Source organism: Nicotiana tomentosiformis, chromosome 5, assembly GCF_000390325.3.
Source record: "Nicotiana tomentosiformis chromosome 5, ASM39032v3, whole genome shotgun sequence".
Taxonomy (NCBI): Eukaryota; Viridiplantae; Streptophyta; class Magnoliopsida; order Solanales; family Solanaceae; genus Nicotiana; species Nicotiana tomentosiformis.
In genome coordinates this window covers 30,452,160-30,474,623 of record NC_090816.1, presented here as the reverse complement: position 1 = coordinate 30,474,623, position 22,464 = coordinate 30,452,160, and the positions used below count along the sequence as shown (strand labels likewise).

The window sequence follows — 22,464 nt, the reverse complement described above, 5'->3', positions numbered from 1 at the left end:
CACGGGGCCGACCGTGGCGACGGGCGTTGGGAGGCTGGCCAGGACGCCACGGGGCGCGTCCAAGGGATCATGGGGCATGGCTGGAAAGCCGCCCATGACATTCTCCCCCACCTGAGTTGGCGACGTCCTCGGCGCCTTCCTTGCAAGGTAATCATCAATCAGGCTCTTGTAGGCTTTGAGGTTTGTTCCCCTCTCCCAAGTATTCTCCTCTGCATCACATCCCTGCCATTTCACCAAGAACTCCTGGTGATCTTTTCTTGAGGCGTGAATCACTCGATCATCAAGAATAGCTTCAGCACGCCTTTTTCCGGTTGAATTGGGGCCTCGAATACTTGGTATTGTGAGTTGGCTTCGTGAAGGATCCTCCACATCTTCCCGAAAAGGTTTCAGGAGACTGACATGGAAAACAGGATGGATTTTCCACCAAGCTGGGGTATCCACCCGGTATGCAACTTTCCCAATGCGCCTTTCAATGGACAAGGGTCCAATATATTTTTGCAATAGGCGAGGGTCATGGACCCCTGCAAACAAGTACCGCTTTGGGATTTTGACCATCACTTTGTCTCCCACCTGGTATTCCACAAAGCGGCGATTCTGATCAGCATGCCTCTTCATCCGCTTTTGGGCTTTGACAAGATAGCTCCGCACTATCTCCAAATTTTGCTTCCATTCTTTTGAGAAGCTGGCAGCCCGAGGAGATTTTGACATGTTTGGTGCGTTCACTGTGTGTGGGAGTAGCGGTTGCTGTCCGGTAACAATTTCAAAAGCGCTTTTGTTGGTACTTGAGCTCTTTTGTGAATTGAAACACAGTTGAGCAGCATCCAGAAGCTTCACCCAATTCTTCTGCGATCCGGTCACAAAGTGCCGGAGATATTCCTCTAGCATGCCATTGAATCGCTCCGTCTGGCCATCAGATTGCGGATGAAAACTTGAGCTATGACTCAATTTTGACCCGAGGCACTTAAAGAGTTGGGTCCAAAAATTGCTAGTGAAGCGTGAGTCGCGATCACTAACAATGTCTTTAGGTAAGCCCCAATACTTGACGACATGAGAGAAGAATAGTCGAGCTGTATCTTCTGCTGATATATATTGTGGGGCTGCTATAAAGGTAGCATACTTGGAAAACCGATCCACCACAACCAAGATAGTTGTGAGATCTCCGACCTTGGGCAATCCGGTGATGAAGTCCAGGGAAACGCTTTCCCAAGGTCTTTTTGGTACAGCTAGTGGTTCCAAGAGCCCTGCCTGCGTCAAGCGGTCTGACTTATCTTTTTGGCATACTAGACAAGTCTTCACATACTGAGCGACGTCATCGACCATTTGAGGCCAATAATATGCACGGCGAAGTAATGCCATGGTGCGTTCCTCGCCGGGATGACCGGCCCACAAAGTATCGTGGCATTCTGCAAGAAGAGTCCGTCGCAGATCTCCTCCTTTAGGAACATAAAGTCGGTTCCCTTTCACCTTCAGGAACCCATCTTCGGTGTAGAACTGGCGAGTCTTGCCCTGTCCTACCAAATCAACCAAATACTGTGCAGCAGGATCCTTGATGAGTAGATCCTGTATCTGGTCTTTTATGGTGGTGGTTACTTCGCTTCCCTTTAGGGCGGCGAGAACACACATCGATGCTAGATCAGCTCTCCGACTGAGTGCATCAGCAACATGATTGGTCTTTCCACTTCGGTACTCCAGGTTGAAGTGAAATTCCGCTAGGAGTTCCTGCCACCTAGCCTGTCGTCCATTCAGCTTTGGCTGGGTCATGAAATGGCTAACGGCTGTATTGTCTGTCTTGACCACGAATGGGGCTCCCAGTAGATAATGCCTCCAAAGGCGTAAGCAATGAACGACAGCCAATAATTCTTTCTCATGGGCGGCATAGCGTCGCTCTGCATCCTTCAGTTTCCGGCTCTCGTACGCTACGGGATGCCCTTCTTGTAGCAATACTCCACCAAGTGCATAGTCGGAGGCATCCGTTTGCACTTCGAATGGCTTGGCCAAGTCAGGGAGGGCCAAGACTGGGCTACTGGACATAGCCATCTTCAATGCGTCGAAGGCCTTTGCCCGCTTGGGGCCCCAATCCCACGGGGTGGCCTTCTTGAGAAGTTCTGTCAGCGGCACTGCAATGAGGGAGTAACTTTTCACAAACCGCCGATAGAAGTTGCATAGGCCAAGGAACGACCTCAAGGCATGTATATCCTTAGGAGGCGGCCATTCTGTAATGGCCTGAATCTTCTGCTGGTCCATCTTGATCCTCCCTTCCTCGATGACATGTCCGAGGAAGTCAATTTGTTTCTGAGCAAAGGAGCACTTGGATAGCTTCGCATATAGTTCGTGCTCCCGCAATCGGGCTAGGACCTTCCGCAAATGCTCCAGGTGTTCTTCTAGTGTCTGGCTATATACCACAATGTCATCCAAATAAACCACGACGAATTCGTCAATGTATTCTCGGAAGACTTGGTTCATCAAGGTGCAAAATGTGGCTGGCGCGTTAGTCAGGCCAAAGGGCATAACCAGGAAGTCGTACGACCCATATCTTGTCACACAGGTCGTCTTGTGCTCATCACCATCGGCAATCCGAACTTGCCAATAACCTGTCCTCAGGTCTATTTTGGTGAATACCGTCGCACCACCCAGTCTATCAAACAAGTCTGCCATTAGCGGAATAGGGTACTTGTTTTTCACGGTGATTTTGTTTAGAGCCCGGTAATCCACGCAGAGTCGCAAACTACCATCATGTTTCTTTTGGAATAGCACAGGGGACCCGTATGGGGACTTAGAGGGCACAATGATCCCTGTGTCTAGCATTTCCGTCAATTGTCTCCGAAGCTCGGCGAGTTCGGGTTGTGACATTCTGTATGGCGCCCGGGCAGGTGGCTTCGCACCCGGCACCAACTCAATCTCATGGTCCACAGTTCGCCTAGGCGGAAGACGCTTTGGCATGTCTTGTGGCATGATGTCTTCAAATTCCAGAAGTAACTCCTTCACGGGTGCAGGAATGGGACCCGAGGAGCGTTCTATATCTTCCATGCAGAGGGTAGCCAGGAACGTGGGTTCATGTCTTTTTACCCCCTTCTTCAACTGCAAGGCCGAGATGTTCTCGGCTGCCATCTTCATGGGAATGCACGGAATAATGCAGGGCTTGGCCCCATTTGCCCCCATCATCAGCAGCATGTCTGCATACGGTGCGGGCATGGTATTGGTCTGTCTCAGGAATTCCAACCCCACGATTAACTCAAAGTCATCTATGATCACTACGCGCAGGTTGAACTTTCCTTCATAAGGGCCAAGCTTCACTGGTACTTCTTTGGCTATTCCACCCACTGGTTGAGGTGGTGAGTTGATAGCCTTCACACGACCTTTGCCCTTTCCTACGACTAGTCCAAGACGCTCCACCTGAGTCGAGGCTAAGTAGTTGTGGGTGGCACCTGTGTCTATCATTGCCCGAATGGGCTTGCCATTTACCTTCATGTCAACGAACATTAGGGTCCTCTCTTGATGAGGAGGAGTCCTCAAATTCGCCTTCTTATTTCCTTTCCTGGCAATTGGACAGGGGTCCTTCTTCTTGCGGATACCGGCACTGGTACCCGCTAAGGGCTCAGAAATGGAGCCAACAATTGCATTGAATGCACCTACTGGCTCGGTCTGGTCCGCATCATCGGCGTCGTCATCCGTCCCATCCTCAAAAGCTTGATGGGCATTCATCTGTGCATGTGGACATTCATTATTCCAATGTGGTCCGCCGCAATGGCGACATCCTGAGGGGGGCTTCCTCCCCCGATCATTGTTGTTAGATGCAGCACTAGTACTGCCGGAAGAGGGAGTCTTGGATTTGGGTGCACTCCGGTCTCCTCCACTTCTGCTAGGGCCACTAGTGTTTGGTTGGCCCCCTTTGTATCCTCCTCGGACAGGCTGTTGAGGCCTATCCTTCCGGGCTTCCACTTGGTAATCCCCAAGGCACTCTGCTGCTTGGATTGCCTTAGGCAACGTGTCTACCCTTTGTCTCTGCAACTCCATCCGGGCATAAGGTTTCAACCCTTCCAGGAAGGTGAAGAGTTTGTCTTTGTCCCCCATGTCCCGGATGTTCAGCATGAGCGCGGAGAATTCCCGCACGTAATCTCGCACTGATTTGGTCTGGCGGAGCTCCCGCAACTTTCTCCTGGCATTGTACTCAACATTTTCGGGGAAGAACTGTAGGCGTATGGCTGCCTTCAGTTCCGCCCATGTGTCGAGGGCATCTTCACCTGCCTTGATGGCTTCGTACTTCACCCGCCACCAGAGTTTGGCATCACCCTGAAGATACATGGCAGCAGTTGCTACCTTCTTAGCTTCTTCCAGGCTTCCCACGGCATCGAAGTATTGCTCGATGTCGAAAATGAAATTTTCCACTTCTTTGGCATTTCGAGCTCCACTGTATGGCTTTGGCTCAGGAATTTTCAGCTTTTGTGCCATGGGGGCGAGGTTCACACCACCCCCAAATTGGTTTCCGCCTCCTCGAAGTAGGCCTTGTAAAGCAGCATTGACAACATTGAGCTGGCCTGTCAAGTTGTCAATGGTTTGTTGCATGGCAGTCACCCTGTCTGCCTCTTGTTCCCTGTTGGCTAAATCCTCGGCACGCTCCTGCTGGAGGACCTCAAATTTACCAAAAATTTCAGCTGCCTCTGTGGCTGCTGTTTGCCGGTCTCCTTCAGAGTCGCGGCTGATGTTTTCTATGTCAACTTCGGCCTGGATGAGTCTGCGGTCCAGGTCGTCCAACCTTTGCACTAGGCTGGTTTTTAGATCGGGCACCATTTCCACGATGGGCCGTAATGCGTCAACCGTTCCCTCAAGGGTCGCGATGCGATCCCCATAATTCACCATGGTCAGAAATGGTGGTAATTGCAATGTGATCCCTCGTCCGATGTCGAGCCTAGGCTCTGATACCAACTGTTACGCGGCGCCTTCCTGAAGTTCCTTGGAAGGGCGACGTAAGGCTAGGCAACCGATGTCAGTACGGTTGCTGTCCGCCAACTGAGGTCCCCTCCGTACGCTAGACTAGATTGTCAGTGCCGTACGGGAAAACCAATGTCATGAGCAATTGAAAGAGAGCAGAAAAGAGAATTGAGAATGAAAGAAAGCTTGATTGCATTGAATGAAAGCTATTACAGAAAACAAGACGGTGTCGGGGGGGAGAGACACCAGTACAGAGAATTGTTTGCTTGCTTGAAAGTTTTGATTGCTTGGTCCCCCTTAATAATGCTTAAAAAAATAAACCAAAGTTACATGACTAGACCTATGAAAGCTGGAAAATCACACTTAAAGAAAATGCAGCAAACTACTCTATATTTACAATGAAAAGGACTTAGTCTTCTACAAAGCAGCAGCAAGTCCGTTGGCAGCAACTTTGTCTTTAGCATCAGGGTCTGCGCGCGCGGCATTGTCTGCGCGCGCGGCGCTGTCGGCTTTTGCCTGTGGCTGGGCGCTGGCGATGGCTATCGGTGGGGCGACAGAGGCACATGCGCGCTTGTCACTTGGAGCTGCCGAGACCACGGGGCCGACCGTGGCGACGGGCGTTGGGAGGCTGGCCAGGACGCCACGGGGCGCGTCCAAGGGATCATGGGGCATGGCTGGAAAGCCGCCCATGACAGATCGTTTAATTTAGTTACAGGATAATTTATTTGAGGGGCCAGGGGGTAACAGTGGACAATCTTTAAGGCTGGCCGGCACTTTATTAACAGGAAGAGTGTATTTAATTGGAAAGTGTAACGAAAATAAATGTATATTGTTTAGCAATATACAATAGTAAATCTGTTAAAACATGTGTAACGGAAGCAAGCATACAAAGCAGGTATCACAAACATGTAAACTAGATAATGATATAATTCGGAAATTAGAAACACTAACCTCTTGAAAACGTTGCACATGTCCTCCACAAAGAAAGAATCTAGGGCTTCAGTCTTGTGTTATGCTCCTTGTAAGACCTTGGACGAAATTATTTGAGTGGGCAAAACAATACAACTCTAAAGAGTGAGTTATTGGGTGAAAAACGTCTTCCTTATGTAGACCCGAAATTCAACCAAAAAGGGGCTAAAAACGTGTAGGATTCTGCTAGTGCAAGTAGAATCCTACTCTAACTCAAAAGGATGACTTTTCTCCCAAGCCACTTTTTACTCAAGTCTGTTCAGATTTTTACTAGGTATAGCAGGGACCACAAAAACAATAAGAGGCTACTAATTATAGTATTAATCCGAAAAATCTAAAGAATTAAATCCTACTATAATTAATTACAGTTTATTCCACTAAAAACTGCAATTGAACTTCTCAATATGAATTTCGAAAATTCACTAACACTTATTTAACTCTCCATGTTAAGATTACAAATAGCAGTTAATTAAACTAAACCACTGACAATATAACTTAATCAACTAATTAAATCCTTTATAATTTCGCTTAAACTATTTCATGTGATGGATACAAAATCTACCGGCTAAGTTTTCACATGAAAACTTATAAGCTTACATAAAGGGGTATCATCAAATTCAAAATCGAGTCATGGATTCTATCAACTAATTATTATTTCATAAATGCTATTTGTTATTGTCCAATCCATTAGGCATACACTAATTCTGAATAAAGTTGTACCTTGTGATAAATTAAAATAATAAACAAATCACATTGATCATAATAACGATATCAAGATTAGGAGTAAAAGCTCATTTAATGAATCGGAGAAAATGTTTTATATATATTCAGTACAAAATATCTTTTCTCTACTCGGTCCGTTCAATATACACTAAGTATACTAGCACAAGAAGTTGGAGCAAAACCACTCCCATAATCAAGATAAATTATACTTTAATCTTGTGCTACAATCATCAAGTTATTTTGTCCAACAATATCTTCGATTGTGAACATAGTTTATTAATTATGAGAACCAATAATTTAATCTTCTGTGCATGAGCCAAGACTCCATACACTAAATTGTCTACTACATAACATGTAACAAATGATCTTTAAAATAATACGTTATTGAATTGAATAAATCAAATAAAAAAATTGTTCCATAAAGAATAAAACATAATACTATATATAAACCGCATGGTTAATATTATATCCCAACAAAATCCGATATATTTTTTCTTTTGGTTTAAGAGTAACAACTTTCCTGATTAACAATAAAAAAAGATATAATAATTTATTTTCCAACAAGACCTAATATGAAAGAGGAGATAAGGGGTGTCGGATGAAACCTTTTAATGGGTGGAGGGCAATTATAAGTCTAAAGTTTAACGGCAGGAATGAAATCTTAAAAAGGTGAGTAAAAAGAGGGTAAACATGATTTATTTTTGATAGTACATGAGCAAATATTATCCTTTTCGATAAGAAAATACTTATGTTCTTGCTATTTCAGAAAGAGATCACACAAACTAATTAACAAGCAGAATAAAATACACGAATCGTCTTTAAATTAATTATTCAATGTGGTGTACTCTGAAATGATCACATGTTAATGGAAAATTAGATCTTATTTTACTTTTATTTTAATATAATTAAATTTTAATTCCTGTCTTCATCGACACGTGCTTAGTGAAGAGAAAATGTCTGAATCGCAAAAAATAATTAAAAAAAAATTGAATTGTCAATTTGACGGTAAAAAGACGGTAATCAAAAGGGTCGAATGAATAAAGGAATATATTTTGATTTCGAACTTTTGATGGTTTAATCTTCAGTATACAACAATTCCGTCTATATGACGAGAAGCTCAGATCACACAAAGTAACCATGAAGGAGTGTGATGGATGAGATCTTCTCACATTCTTAATTATATGTCTCAACTTTGTATTTTAAGTATGAATTTGTTTTTGAAAAATAGCGCTTCCACCTATAATAAATCTTACGAGACGCAAATTTGAATTAGCCCTACAGTAAATTTTGAATACTAAATAATTATGTATATAAAAAGAAAATCACGCAAAGCATAATTTGAGTTAATCCAAATGGGAATTGACGATTCGGTAGCTGGAAGAATAAATGGATAATCAATTACTATAGTCAAAATTTAAAGAATTCAAATGTTAATTTTATGAAATGTTCACAAGAAGACCAAACAGGGCTTATTTTACTATATTCTCCACTTTTTAAAGGCACTTGGCATATAAAATAAAACCCACATGATTTTCTCATCTTCTCTTTCTTACCATCTCAATTCAACGGCCACAAAAAGTACAGTGATATATGTTTTTTTTGGTCAAAGGAAAACAATATTATTAATCTCCGGTATCCCAAATACAAACGGTAGTGTTCTCTACATCTCTTACTTCCATATAAGGAGCATCCCTAACTACTTCCCTTCTATATGATATATATCAATTCCTTATCTCTACTTTTATTTACAAGTAATTCCTCGCTCTAGTTTAGAGTGTTCAAAACCGAACCGAAATCGAAGCTTAATGGCTTATTAGTATCGATTTAACAGTTTAACGGACGAGAAACGAATTGAATTTTTTTTTTATTAACGACTTATCGGTTTGGGGGCGGATTATTCAATTTTCCTAACGGATAATCCGTTAACCCGTTAAGAATATATATATATATATATATATATATATATATATATATATTAAATAATCAAAAACCCTTCTTTCACTTCCAGTACTCTTATCTCTATTTTCTATTACTAATTTACTATTAGACATTTAGTTATAATTTACTATTCCAGTTAGTTACTATTAGATAATTTTGATGTCATGTATATACCCAGTGTTCTCTTCTATTTCTTCTGATGGTTATAAGTTGTTAATAGGCTCATCCCCAGAGATGATTCTACTGAAAAATACGCTGGAATGTAGCTCTCTATTTCTTCTATTTAGCTCTCTTCTTAGGTGCCATATTCTATAGACAGGAATGTAGTCTGCTGAGTATAGGAATTTTATTTTGAGTCACAACGGTCAACAAACAATTAATGCACGCAATATAGATTGAATTAGGCCGATAAACCGCCCGATAAGAGCTAAACCGATACCAATCCGTCCGATATCTTATCGGGTGACTAGCGGATTAATACATTTAAAAGTCGATAACCGATAAGTCAAACCGTTAAGAGTAAATAACTGCCCAATCCCCCCGATAAGCAGCCCTACTCTAGCTCTCCTTGTTGTATGTATGTCTCTAATTTGTGCGTCTGTATAGTCCATCTATCCATGTCCTTTCTCTGTTGTTTTGTCTTCCTTTCCAGCTTGCCTGCAACCTTAATCTGCTTTCTTGCTTTATCTGTTTTGTCTTCCTTTCCTTTCTCTGCTTTCCAGATATTGTATAGCTGCCAATACAGCTGCAACAAATGTACGACACATTCTTTCTTTTATCCTCCTGGTCATTCTCTTCCACAACCCAAGAATCTCTTTTTTCCTAACTTTTATTCCCATCCAGTCTAACATGATATTTAGGCAGGATTGTGACAGATGACATTCGAACAGTAGATGTTGTACTGTTTCAGTAGCTTGATCACATATTACACATTTATCATCCTCGCTGACTCCAATTCTGAATAGTCTCTCCTTTGTGAGGAGTTTGTTATGCATTGCCAACCAACAGATAAAGCTATTTTTAGGTACATTAAGTTTACTCCATACTCATCTGCTACTTGTCCATCTCCCTTGTATTCCTCTCCTCCATTCATAGCCACTGCTGATTGAGTACTTTCCAGCTTGTGTAAGCCAACCTTTCTCATGCCTTAAATTTGTCCTTTATATTACATATCTTCCTCCAGTACCAACTACAGTCATTTGGTGGCTTATATTGCCATCACGATTGTCCTTTTATATAAATATAATTGACCCACTTTACCAACATATTATCATCTTTTTGGGCAATGTGCCAAACATATTTAGCCAGTACTACCTCATTCTATGTGATACACTCTTTGATCCCCATATATCAGATCCCAAGCTACCAGAGGTGCTCTACTTGTATTGTCTTTACCATCCCATAGGAAATTCCTACAAATGGCTATGATCTTCTTTAGTATAATCCTTAGAAGTATGAAGATTGATGCCCAGTAAGTTTGAGTATGCATCATCACTGAGTTCACCAAATGCACCCTCTCTGCATATGATAAGTTCCTGGATGCCCAACTCCTTATTCTAGTTGTCATTTTCTCAACCAGCAGCTCACATTCTGTACTTGTTAGCTTCCTAGGGGAAATTGGCACCTCCAGGTATCTAAATGGCAGCTTCCCCATTTGATAACCAGTAAGTTCACACAGATCAGCTATACTTTGTGTATCTATGTTGGTACAAAAAAGGTTAGACTTGCTTGCATTCGTACTTAGCCCAGATGTGTTTGCAAATGTCAGTAGCCCTCTTAGCATAACTACCACTGACTGAATTGTTCCTTTACAAAATAATAGTACATCATCTACAAAACATAGGTGGTTCAACTTTAGGCTCCTGCACTTGGTGTGATATTCAAACCCCTGCATCTCTGACACCGTCCCCCTTATTCTTGTGAAGTATTCCATGCAAATTACAAAGATCAGTAGAGACATGGGATCTCCTTGTATGAGTCTCCTTTCTCCTTTAATACACCCATACATTCCCCATTTATAACAATACTATACTGAGTAGTCGTGATACAAGCCATTATCCACTTTATGAATCTCTGGGAAAGTTTAGTGTATGACGCATTTCTTCCACAAAACCCCATTCCATTGAGTCGTATGCCTTCTTGAGATCAACTTAATTAAATAGCTCCAGGTAGTATTCTTCCTGTTATAGAGTCTTATTAGGTCCTGACAAATCAGTATGTTTTGAATAATACTTCTGCCTTCTACAAATGCACTTTGGTTCTCTGAAATTATTGTGGGAAACACCACTTTCAGTATGTTATATAGCATTTTGGAGATGACCTTATAGATTGTGTTACAACATACATTTGGCCTGTAATCTCCAACTGAATTAGCTTGGTTGCTTTTAGGGACTAATGTGATCACTTTCTTGTTAATGACTTTCAGCATTTTCCCATTTCTGAAAACTCAATTACAGCTTCAATCACATCAGCCTTTATAATTCCCAACTATCTTTAAAGAATTGACTCCCATAACCATCTGGTCCTAGAGATTTATCCCCAGATATCACCCATAATACCTCTCTCACTTATTCTGATTTAAATTCTCTTTCTAGCATACTCCTATGATCATCTTTGAGTATATTGCCTTCCCTAACAAGGCAACTATTCACCCTTACTGTGTTGGATGTACTAGTTCCCAGTAGATCTTTATAGAATTCAATGAATGTAGTTGCAATCCCCTCTGCTGATGTCTCAATCTTACCCTCAGAGTCTTTAACTAAGAATATTCTGTTCATGTTCCTCCTAGTCTTCAGCATATTGTGGAACATTTTTGTATTTTGGTCTCCTTATGCTAGCCATTATAGTTTGCATTTTGCCTTAAGTATTGATTCCTGGCTTCTGTCCAGTTGTTGCAGTCCTCTGATAGTAGTCTTTTCATCTTCAGTAGTTCTTCATTCCTTGGATCTTGCTGAATTTTCTCCTGACATGCTTTTAATTCCTTCATGGCTTCCTCTGCTTTCCTCTCTACTTTACTAATTTTTTCCTTGTTTAACTTCCTGAGGGAGCTTTTTAAGTTGTTCAGCTTCCTTACTAGTTCATACATCTTTATTCCTCTCCTTTGTCACGCCCCAAACCTGGGGAGGCGTGGCTGGCACCCGCTGCCGTACTAGCCCGAGTGAACTACTCTGTATCTTATTTTTTTCTTCTACAACTATCATGGGTCAACATGACCATAACTCATAATATATAACTATAAGTGGGAAACACTGTATCATTAAACTATCGTTCTTAAAATATGAATACATATGGGACATCAAGGCCTCTAACATACTGTACAAAATGAACCTTTGTCTACAAAGCCTCTAGGATTATTTATCATCAAATGGGACAGGGTACCATCCTACCCATAAGTCTATAGAAAAACTCTGACACAGTGACTCATAGACTCGGATGTACTCCGAATGAGGCGGAGTCTTACCGATCCTTCGCTGAATGCCAATCTCGTCTACTATGAGGGCTTGTCAAACTGATTATCTATACCTGCAAGCATGAATGCAGCGTCCCCAACAAAAGGACGTAAGTGCGAATAATGTACTTAGTATGTAAGGCAAAACAGAAACATAACAATAAATCAATATTAATTAAAAACATATAAGAATCAACCTGAATCTCTGAAGTGCCACCGTATATGCATACTTATTATACTCATATATATACAATGATTCTATTTAAGACTATTATCCATATCGTATGATGCATGACTGCCCAACAAATCAGTGGTAACTGCCCGACCGGTTGTAGCTCGGTGATAAATATATAACTGCCCAATCGGCCGTAACTCGGTGGTAAATGCATGACTGCCTGACCGGTCGTAGCTCGATAGTAAATGAATATTCATGTCTTCCCAACTGGCGGTAAATAATGATACATAACTGTCCAACCGGTAGTAACTGCCCAACCGGCCATAGCTCGGTGGTAAATGCATGACTTCTCGACCGGCCGTAGCATGGTGGTAAATGAATATGCATGAAGATGCATGTATTACTATATTATAAACATTAACATTTTTATCAAATACCTCAATAGGGAATTAGATACATACTTAGACATGCTTTTAAAGTAATTACATTAAATTAGTGAATATAACTTATATTTACTACCTTCATTCCTACCGTATAGGCACAACAGTTGTATAGAGAGTATTTTACCTTCATTACTCACATTAAGTTTACAAAGTGGACATACATTTACCAAAAGAATCTAAAAGAAATACTGTGTCCCCTTATTACAAGATGTGGCTTAGAACTAAATCCAATTAAAGAGTAGAATCCAAAAGCTTGGTCCATACTAGATCCGACATACAAAATAAGAATACATTATTCATAACTCGATGAAAACATATATAGTACATTTCAATTTACAAGATGTAGCTTAGTACTAAATCCAATTTGAGGTGTGAAAGATCTGTAAGCTTGTCCAACTGAATAGATATTATATCACCAGCTCATTCCAGGTTATACTTAGTGGTTGTAAAGCCTAAATCCTTTAATCCACTAACATAAAATGGCAAATTTATATATACCCTAGGAGTAGACAATTTAAACCTATCCAGTTAGCCATATGAGAGCTAGTAGATACCAGGATATTTAAACCTATCCAGTTAGCCATATGAGAGCTAGTAGATACCAGGATATTCAGATGATGACTTTTTTCTTCTTTCTCAATTCCGACTTAAACAATAATTTTAAAGGGGTTATGAGATGGTATAGCCGATGGGGAAACAATTTAATCATATAATCTATTTTAAAATAAATACTTCCTTTATTTCATATAGAATTGTTTCAACTACAGTATCTTTTAGTCCTCTCACAAAAATTCAAAATAGTATTCCTAACAATTGCTCTGTCAATCAATTATTATCTTTACGGGAATGAATAACATAGACATCCTTAACTGCTAAGAGTAGAACCACTTATGGAATATCATTACATTTACGTATCATTTCTTGGATCATGCCAAAAAAAAAAGAAGAATTAGCCTTAATATACTTGGAGTAAAAAAAAATCCATATGATACTCTTGAGAAGGATTACATCGAACTCCCTTTAGAATCAAAATTTCACGTTGTGATAACATTAGGTACGCTTTGTATGAAATCTTCGAATCGATTTCGTTGCTATTGCAGCATTAGCGTTGCTGAATCTTTCCCCCTTAGGAATGAGAGTTCCATGTGTTAGCTAAGCATTTTCCTTAATTAACTAGAGGGTGATTGTATCATAGTGAGTTGTCCCCTACCAAACTATTCTCTAAATGCCACCTTACTCTACAATGACTTAAGAGTCATCTTACACTGAAAGGGGGCTGCCACGTTTTGGGGGTGGACAAGCTTATCCAAAATATTGAATTAATTAATTAATTTTCCACTAAAAATTATTAATTACTCATTTATTCACATAATTAAGAATTATTTTAAATTACTTAAAATATTATTCATTTTTAACACACTTTATGTACCCTACTATCATGGTCATGTGGTACTATATAAAATAAATATATACACTATTATTTCATTAAAACATCCATATAAAAATACATATATTTTCTCAACTTCTAATTTTGCTAATCTTGTATAAAGAGTACAAATTTTCGTACGCTTAATTCTTAAAATGGTAAAAACATAACCTTCTTTTGTGAGAAAATAACTTCTATTTTTACAATAAGGAAAATCTCATTTATAAGCTTTCTCATATTATGTGTATAATTTACCATATTTGAAAATAGTAATAATGGTAACTATCCAAAATTATATTTATAAACTTTTTACTAAAATATTCCACTTAAAATAAAATACCACATTAACATAATATCTAACGGTATCAATGTTGTTAAACTTACGGAGTCTTACAATAACATAGTCGCAAATCCTCTATAATCTCATGAATGGTCTTAATCCCTTCTAGCTCATATGGATTAATACGACTAATTCTAATATTAAATTACGGGATGTAACATTTTCGTTTTCCATCCATTAGCAACTCTTTCCCTGAAATCAGGTGCTTGACTCCACATGTTAAAGTATCTAAATACTCTCTTTTGCTTCTTGTTTCCCTCTTCCCAGTTTATCAGTGCAGGGCAATGGTCAATTAGCCCTTCACTCATAAAGTGCACTTCTGAATCAGGTAGGGCTACCATCCATTCAGTATTTACAATCACTCTGTCAATTCTGCTGTATACCCTATGATGCCCTTCATGCTTGTTATTCCAGGTGTAGAATGCTCCTGATGACTTCAAATCCTTCAAGTTGCATGGGTGGCCTCATCTGACTTGACTCACCCCTATACTAAGAACTAGAGGCACTGGAACTCTGACTGGGCCCTGAATATGTAGAAAGATCAAATCCCTTACCGGCAAACTGAAGGGGTGCACTAGCCGATGGCTGGGCTGGATACCTCGGGTACTGTTGTCTCTGACCACCTCGAAACTCACCAAAAGGACCAAAAAATCTCGCTCTCTTACTCTAGCCCCTATCATGCTCACGATCGGCCATCTACTTCTACTTACGCTCCTCTACACCTTGAGCATATGCCTGAATACAAAAAATATCAATGCCTGTATGAAGTGAGACCAACATACAGTCATTAAGCAGGTGCGGCTCCAACCCCATCACGAACCGGTGAACTCGATCCTTCATCTTAGCTACAATAGTGAGAGCATACCTAGCCAAAGAATCAAACTGAAGGTTGTACTCCCGATCACTCATATTACCTTGTCAAAGGGTCAAGAACCTATTAACTCTGGCTCGTCTAAGCTCTGGTAGCAAATAATGACGAAGAAAAGCCTCTATCAACTCCTGCCATTCTGCTGGAAGGGCATCCTCACCTCTAGACAACTCTCAAGACTCGTACCAATTAACTGCAACATCTCGAAGTCTATAGGAAGCTATCTCAACTGACTCGGTTGCAGTGGCCTTCATTACCGTCAAAATCCTCTGCATCCTATCGATAAATGCCTGAGGGTCCTCGTTTGGATCTGCTCCAGTGAATATCGGAGGGTCCAAATTAATGAAATCACGAACCCTCGCACTGATGGCCCTATCTGCATGACCAATACCTATTTCCTGGCGTCGAGCCTGTGCGGCCACTAATCGAGTCAATAGCTGAATAGCATCTATCATCTCCTGACCTGTTGCATCTGGCTGAGGAGCTAGGGGTACTGGAGCAGGCGCTAGAGATGGTGCCCCTCGGATCTCCTCCGGAGAGGGTAGGGTATGTGAAGTCTGAGATGGAGTCTCACTATGTGACTCTCCCTGAGCCTTGGTAACTCGTGGCGCTCGACTTGTAGTCTCATTATCCACGGACTTGCCCTTCTGGGTGGCTGTAGCCTTCTTGGGCATCGCTAAAAATATAACATATCGTTAGGAAAATGAATTCTTATATCGCACGATCTAAGATAAAAAATGAGGGTAACATCCTATATGTCCTGCAGCTTCCTATTTATAAGTGTGGTGTACAACACACTCATAAACAAGACTCTACTAGACACAGTCTATAGACAACCCTAGGATGGAACTGCTCTGATACCACTTTTGTCACGACCCAAACCGAGGGGTTGTGACGAGTGCCCGAGTGCTACCTATCGAATACCCCTAAGCATATATCTAAGATATAAACATGAAATAATCGTAGGTCATGCCTAACGTCTGGAAATAAACTACTGATTCATATGAAAAACATACGTGGGAAAATATTCCCAAAAGACATACATATATATATATATATATATATATATATACGGTAGGGCGAGCCGAAAAAGTCACATACTATCCAACTATACATGACTATCTACAGACCTCTAACATAGTGTACAACTGTATAGAGGATGGGACTGGGCCCCGTCATACACATATGTATATAAAAGTATCATACCAAAAATGAATAGCAGCTCCGGATCAAATGGAGAACACCAACTCTCGCTGAGAAAGGATCCTAAGATGGGGGACCGTCAGCCTATCTACCTGCACATGCGGCATGAAACGCAGGCCCCCAGGCAATAGGGGCGTCAGTACGAATAATGTACCGAGTATGTAAGGCATAAAAATTAGTATATAACATACATGAAAGAAACATGGAGTAAATGACTCAACCTGTAAGCCTGAATAGATCTGTGAATCATGAAGCATTTATAATGTCATGCATATGTGTATAAATGTCATATCATGCATAGGTATATACGTGCATAACATCATCAAGCCTCTAAGGGCATCCCATCATATCATCTCAGCCTCTGTGGGCGAAATCATAAATGTATACTAGCTGATCAGGTGGTGGTGTGTATATAACGCCATAACCTTTCCCTAGACCCCATATACATATACTATACGCATATATAACGCCATCTGGTCATGCGTCAGTATACATGTATAAATGGATGCAATGAAGTAAGTCAATAATATCTCTCGAGATTTCATGAGCCCACACATTTTCTGAAATTCTTTATTTCTGCTAGTGTAATTGGGCTCCCTATTCTCTCATCCATATTGAGTACATAGTTAAAGTCACCTATCACTGCCCATGGGCCATTCATTTTGTCATATACTTGTTTAATATCTTGCCACAATGGTCTTCTGAGTGCCATGTCATTATAGGCATAGGCTATGGTAACCCAGAACCTCCTTCCTGTCCCCATATAATTATAGGCATAGGCTATGGTAACCCAGAACCTCCTTCCTATCCCCATATACAGCACCTCACAATGCATTAATTGATCTGTACTTTTTTGATACCCACCCCATATATTGAAGGCTTCCACAATAACCAAATCCTTCCCCCAGTATGTTGTGTCAAATTAGTAGTAAATGAACAACCATTACATAGGTTAAGAGCAACATGCTGAGCTATAACTCTCTTAACCTTAGTTTTCAGGAGACCAAATAGACCTACCTTAGCATTGTGCATGAAAACTGCACTTTTTTTTTGCTTTTCTGGTCTATTTAGAGCTCGTTTGGGCATAAGAATTTTTTTTTATTTTTTACAAAAATAATTCACTTTTTTCGAAATCTACGTTTGTTCATAAAATTTCTAATTTTCACTTGAAGATGCATTTTGAAAATTTTCAAAAATTTGAAAAACTCCAAAAAATCGTTTTTCAAAATTTTCACTCAAATCATTCACAAAACTTCAAAAACAACCCAAAATTATATTCATGTCCAAACACAACTCTAAATTTCAAATACCATTTTGACTTGAAAATTATTTTTTTCCTATTTTGGAATTTTACAATTCTTATGTCCAAACACCCACTTAGTCCCCTGGTATTCCAAAATCCTATTCTATCCATTAGGAGGGGGATACCCCCATCCTTTCCTCTTTTTGAACCACTTATACATTGTTTTCCTTGCCCTGTTGCAGCTTCTGTTCTGCATTCCCAGGGTTGCAAAAATATTCCCTGTTTCAATTGACATCTCCCGAGTATGTACCCTTTTCTTAACATATTTTCCTACCTTGAGTCCATTATTTTCAGTCCCTTTGTTCATTTACATTTGCCCTGCTTGTACTCCTGCCCCATTATTCTGGTTAGTCTCTTGTTCCACCATTTTGCCTTTCCCTTTTTTATTCTGTTCACCTCATTTGTCTTCCTGAGCTGCCTTTTTCTCCTCCTTATTACTTACTTCCCTTAGTTGTTTCCTGAATTCAGTTACTTCATGCCCATAATTCTTGCATTTGCTGCATAATACTGGCTTCCATTCAAATTGCACATCCTGCTCTATTATCTTCCTTACTTCATTTTCGAACATAATAGTGGAAGGATATGCTTGGTTAATAGTCACTTCTACCAGCACCCTTGTATAAGCTAGTCTCTCCTTCTGCGCGGTGGCTCTATCAGTTTTCAATTACTTCCCTATTATTCCTACAATCTTTGTGAGAGCATTTATTTTCTAATATTTGATATCCAGACCAACTAATCTGATCCATACTGGCATCTTCTCCATCTGTTCCTTTGGCATTTCCATATCTACTTTCCAAGGCTTCAAAATTATTGATTTCCTATCTAACATTTGAATTCCCTCTTCTACTGCTTTCGTTTGATTCTCCTTGCTGTGAAACCTTAGAAGGAATACCCCTCTATTAATTTGTGCAACTTTATCTACTCCCAATCCTCTCCATTTACGCCTAAAGTAGCTATCCATTGCTGGTTGGGGTGGATTCAAGCCCAACACATAGCATACCACCGCCGATGTCCAGTACTCTACCTTCTCCTTGATATCATCCTCTGTTGTATTGACATTTATATTCATAGTATCTAGTTTATTAAGCTCCAACCCCTCAGTTACTAGGGGAGTACCTACCACTTTGCTCCACAATTTAGGGCTATTCCCAATATTACTCACCTGGCCATTGTTGAACCCTTCCTTTGCTTCATCTTCAACCATGTTAGCCCACGACGCTGATCCTGAGCTCGTCGGTGCACTCTGTTCCGGCCTAAGTGGGGTGACCCGCTGATTTTGTGGATTAGGGCTTCGACTTAGCTCCAATGGTTTAATCCCTTGGAGAACATTTATACTTCTCGTTTTCTTCGCATCTGCAGATTGAGGAATTCCCTTACTGCCTACACTGTGTGTTAGATTGTTTCCCTGATTTTGCTGACCTCTCCCACCAGTTTTTTATTTTCTCGTCATCTCCCTTTCATATTGGAATGTGGCATTTACAGTGATATATTTCTAATTGTCAACAATACTAGCAGTCAAATGCTAATTTATAGCGAAAGGAAAATGCCAATTTACAGTAAAATTATCGTTATGGCATTGACTAATGTGTACTTTTATCATTATGTGTTTGAATTTAAATTCTAATATCCAAACTAACCACCATACCATTGTCAATATCTCACATGTTCAAATCATGAGGAAACACTTGGATACAACCAGTGTTTTAGCAGTCAAATGCTAATTTATAGCGAAAAGAAAATGCCAATTTACAGTAAAATTATCGTTATGGAATTGACTAATGTGTACTTTTATCATTATGTGTTTGAATTTAAATTCTAATATTCAAACTAATCACCATACCATTGTCAATATCTCACATGTTCAAATCATGAGGAAACACTTGGATATAACCAATGTTTTAAAAGGTATGGGCGTAAGACGAGGCGTTTTACATATGCCTCAGTGAGAAGCCCGATAGGTATTTAATTTTTAATATTTTATAAAATAATATAATTACAGTAAATATTTATAAACAGGTAAAATTGCATAAAAAATGAAGAAAACTATATATATATATATATATATATATATATATATATATCAAAACAATCTATTATACGCTACTTAGAATCTCAAGTAACTTCAGTCGAAAAGAATAAAATTTTTTACATGAAGGAACAAAAAGGATGATTAATCTTCAATTTGAACTTTGAACTTGCTGCTATGAAGAAGAATGGAGTTCTCATTGTATTTGTAAAAAACATAAATTGAATACTCGTTACTTTTGGGAGATATTAGCAGACTAGCAGACAAGATAAAGAATTGGGAAGGACCATGAATTGGGGCTTCAATCAATAAAAAAAAGTCTAGACTTTTAAATTTAATACATTTAAACTCCTTTTTAAAACTTTTGAGTAATTGCCAAGCTGATTTTTAAAAATTTGGGTATTATATGAAGGACTTATTCAACAAATTTTGTTTTAATTTTAAAAAATCTTTGGGGCTTACGCCTCACTAAAAAAACTCGCCCCGAATTGCTGGGCGTACGCCTCTTGAGACTTTCGCCCCACACCATCGCCCCGGGGCTCGCCCCAAAAACGCTTTTTAAAACACTGGATACAACTAGTAAATGACATGATTAAACAATGATCCAATTTGCCGCACTAGACACAGGAAATTGGTTAATTTCTTCGTTAGCCCATATCAATAAGGGGTCATTTGGTATTATGTATAAAAATAATACCGAATAAAGTGTATTAGTAATGCTTAGATTAGTTATGCTGGAATTATTTTTTATCGACTGTTTAATTTGGTGTATTAAAAATAACATGCATTGCGTAATTTTTTTAAAACATTATTTGCTTACAAAATTATCCTCCACATTCTTTGAAAAAGATTTTGATATGGCAATTCTATCTTTATACATGCGTATTCACGTATTAAAAACTATGGTATTGCTAATGCCATGATTTGCTATGTATAAAAATAGTACTGAATATAGTGTATAACTAGTACTGATATTAGTTATACATAGGTTAAAAAATACTACCAAACAAGAGATTAATAATACCAGAGCTAATACATGTATTATTTTTCCTAATACATCCACCCAACGATCCTTAAATGGATCGGAATTTATTGGTATGCCCTTTAAGTGTTAGCCCCGATTTTTTTAATTGCTTCTCATATGCCCTTAAAAAATATTTGAAACCAATAAGAGAATGCGGGTACATTAATGAGTTTTAATCACCAAGAAACCTAACATGAAGAATAGAGCTGTCAAAATGGGCCAACTCAGCCCAAGCCTCGCGGGCTTTTAAATTTGGTGGACTAAGACAGGCCGGCCCACCATCTGAATTGGCCTTAAAATGGCTAACCCAGCACAGCACTAAAAGGGTCGCGGGTTAGGCCGGGCCGGGCCTTCAATTTTTTTTTAAAAAAAATTTTCTTTAAATCTTTAAATATTTCTTCGTGACATAACCGCTTAATCAAATAAACAACTTTTGTTTGCTTAGAGCGTACAGAAGCTTGATGTTTGATAAGGAATCTCGTAATTGAAATTCAAATTCTCTATATCTCTAACGCTTTTTTTTAACGTTACATGAATAAACTTTTTAATACTTTTCTTTCATGCTGAGGTTTTTGAAAATAGGTTTAACATCATTTGCTGATTTCATCATTATAGTCCATAAAATTTTAAAATCTATGAAATTTACTAGTGTTGTCAATCTTTTTTGGGTATTAAAAATTGATCTTTTTCTATACTGAAGAGTAGTTTAATTATTAATAATATATTAAAGTAATCCAAATTGATCACTGTCCACTTAAAGTAATATTTTTTTTTTTGAAAACAATTATCATTGGCCACTTCAAGTAATATTTTCTTTTGAAGAAAAATTATCATTGGCCACTTAAAACTTTTCTAGTTCGTTATTAATTAAGTAAAAGAAAAACTAATCTTGTCATACTACATGCATATTAAAATCCTAAATTTTAGTTGGTATGAAAGGGTAAATGAACAATTTAGGGTTGTGGAATGAGGATTATTGTTAATAGTTTTTTTGTTAGTTTTTACTCTTTTAAATATTAAATATTTAAATTTAAATATAATTAATTTTGGCCCTGGGGCAGGCCCAGGCCCAGCCTAGGTCAAGCCTCAAGGGCCACCGAGCTGACTTGGGCCGGGCTTATGAGCCTCCATTTTAAATGGGCTCAACACATCATAACCCAAGTAGCGGACTGGGTTGGGCTGGCCACACGGGCCAAGCTCATTTTGACGGCGACTTAGAATATACTTGAAGTAAGTGTATCAAAATTGTTGAAATATAACAATTTTAACTGAACTTTTGATTAAACGTTATATTTAACCTCCAAAGATACGGGACAACTCAAATTTAATACCCCTAAATTTAACCTCCTATGTTTGACAATTGAGCATTTAATCTAAGTGACATTTCTAATTTTGGTGTTTATGGTTAAGTTATTTATCTTTCGTCGGATTTACTTTTGTCAATGCATACTTCATGCCTGAGAAAATAGACAATATACATACACCCTTATGGTTGGGCACAATATCCAAGCAAGGATTAATCACATCTGGATAAGTAGGTTTCCCTTTGAACTTTCCATAGTGAACTAATGTCGGATATACTCGATCAATCGGTAGATTTGATGTCTTTGAATCGATAAATTTTGGTGTATACCTAGACAACCATAAGT

The 22,464-nt window shown here is 39.3% G+C and overlaps 1 long non-coding RNA gene across 1 annotated transcript; it reads right to left on the bottom strand.

Moving 5' to 3' along the window:
* Positions 1-11,788: 11,788 nt before the first annotated feature.
* LOC138891772 (uncharacterized) lies at positions 11,789-13,880 on the bottom strand. Its single transcript, XR_011408096.1, has 2 exons — positions 13,590-13,880; positions 11,789-12,081 (listed from the first exon to the last, which is right to left on the bottom strand). It is a non-coding gene; the product is annotated as an uncharacterized lncRNA (long non-coding RNA).
* Between the last annotated feature and the right edge of the window lie 8,584 nt (positions 13,881-22,464).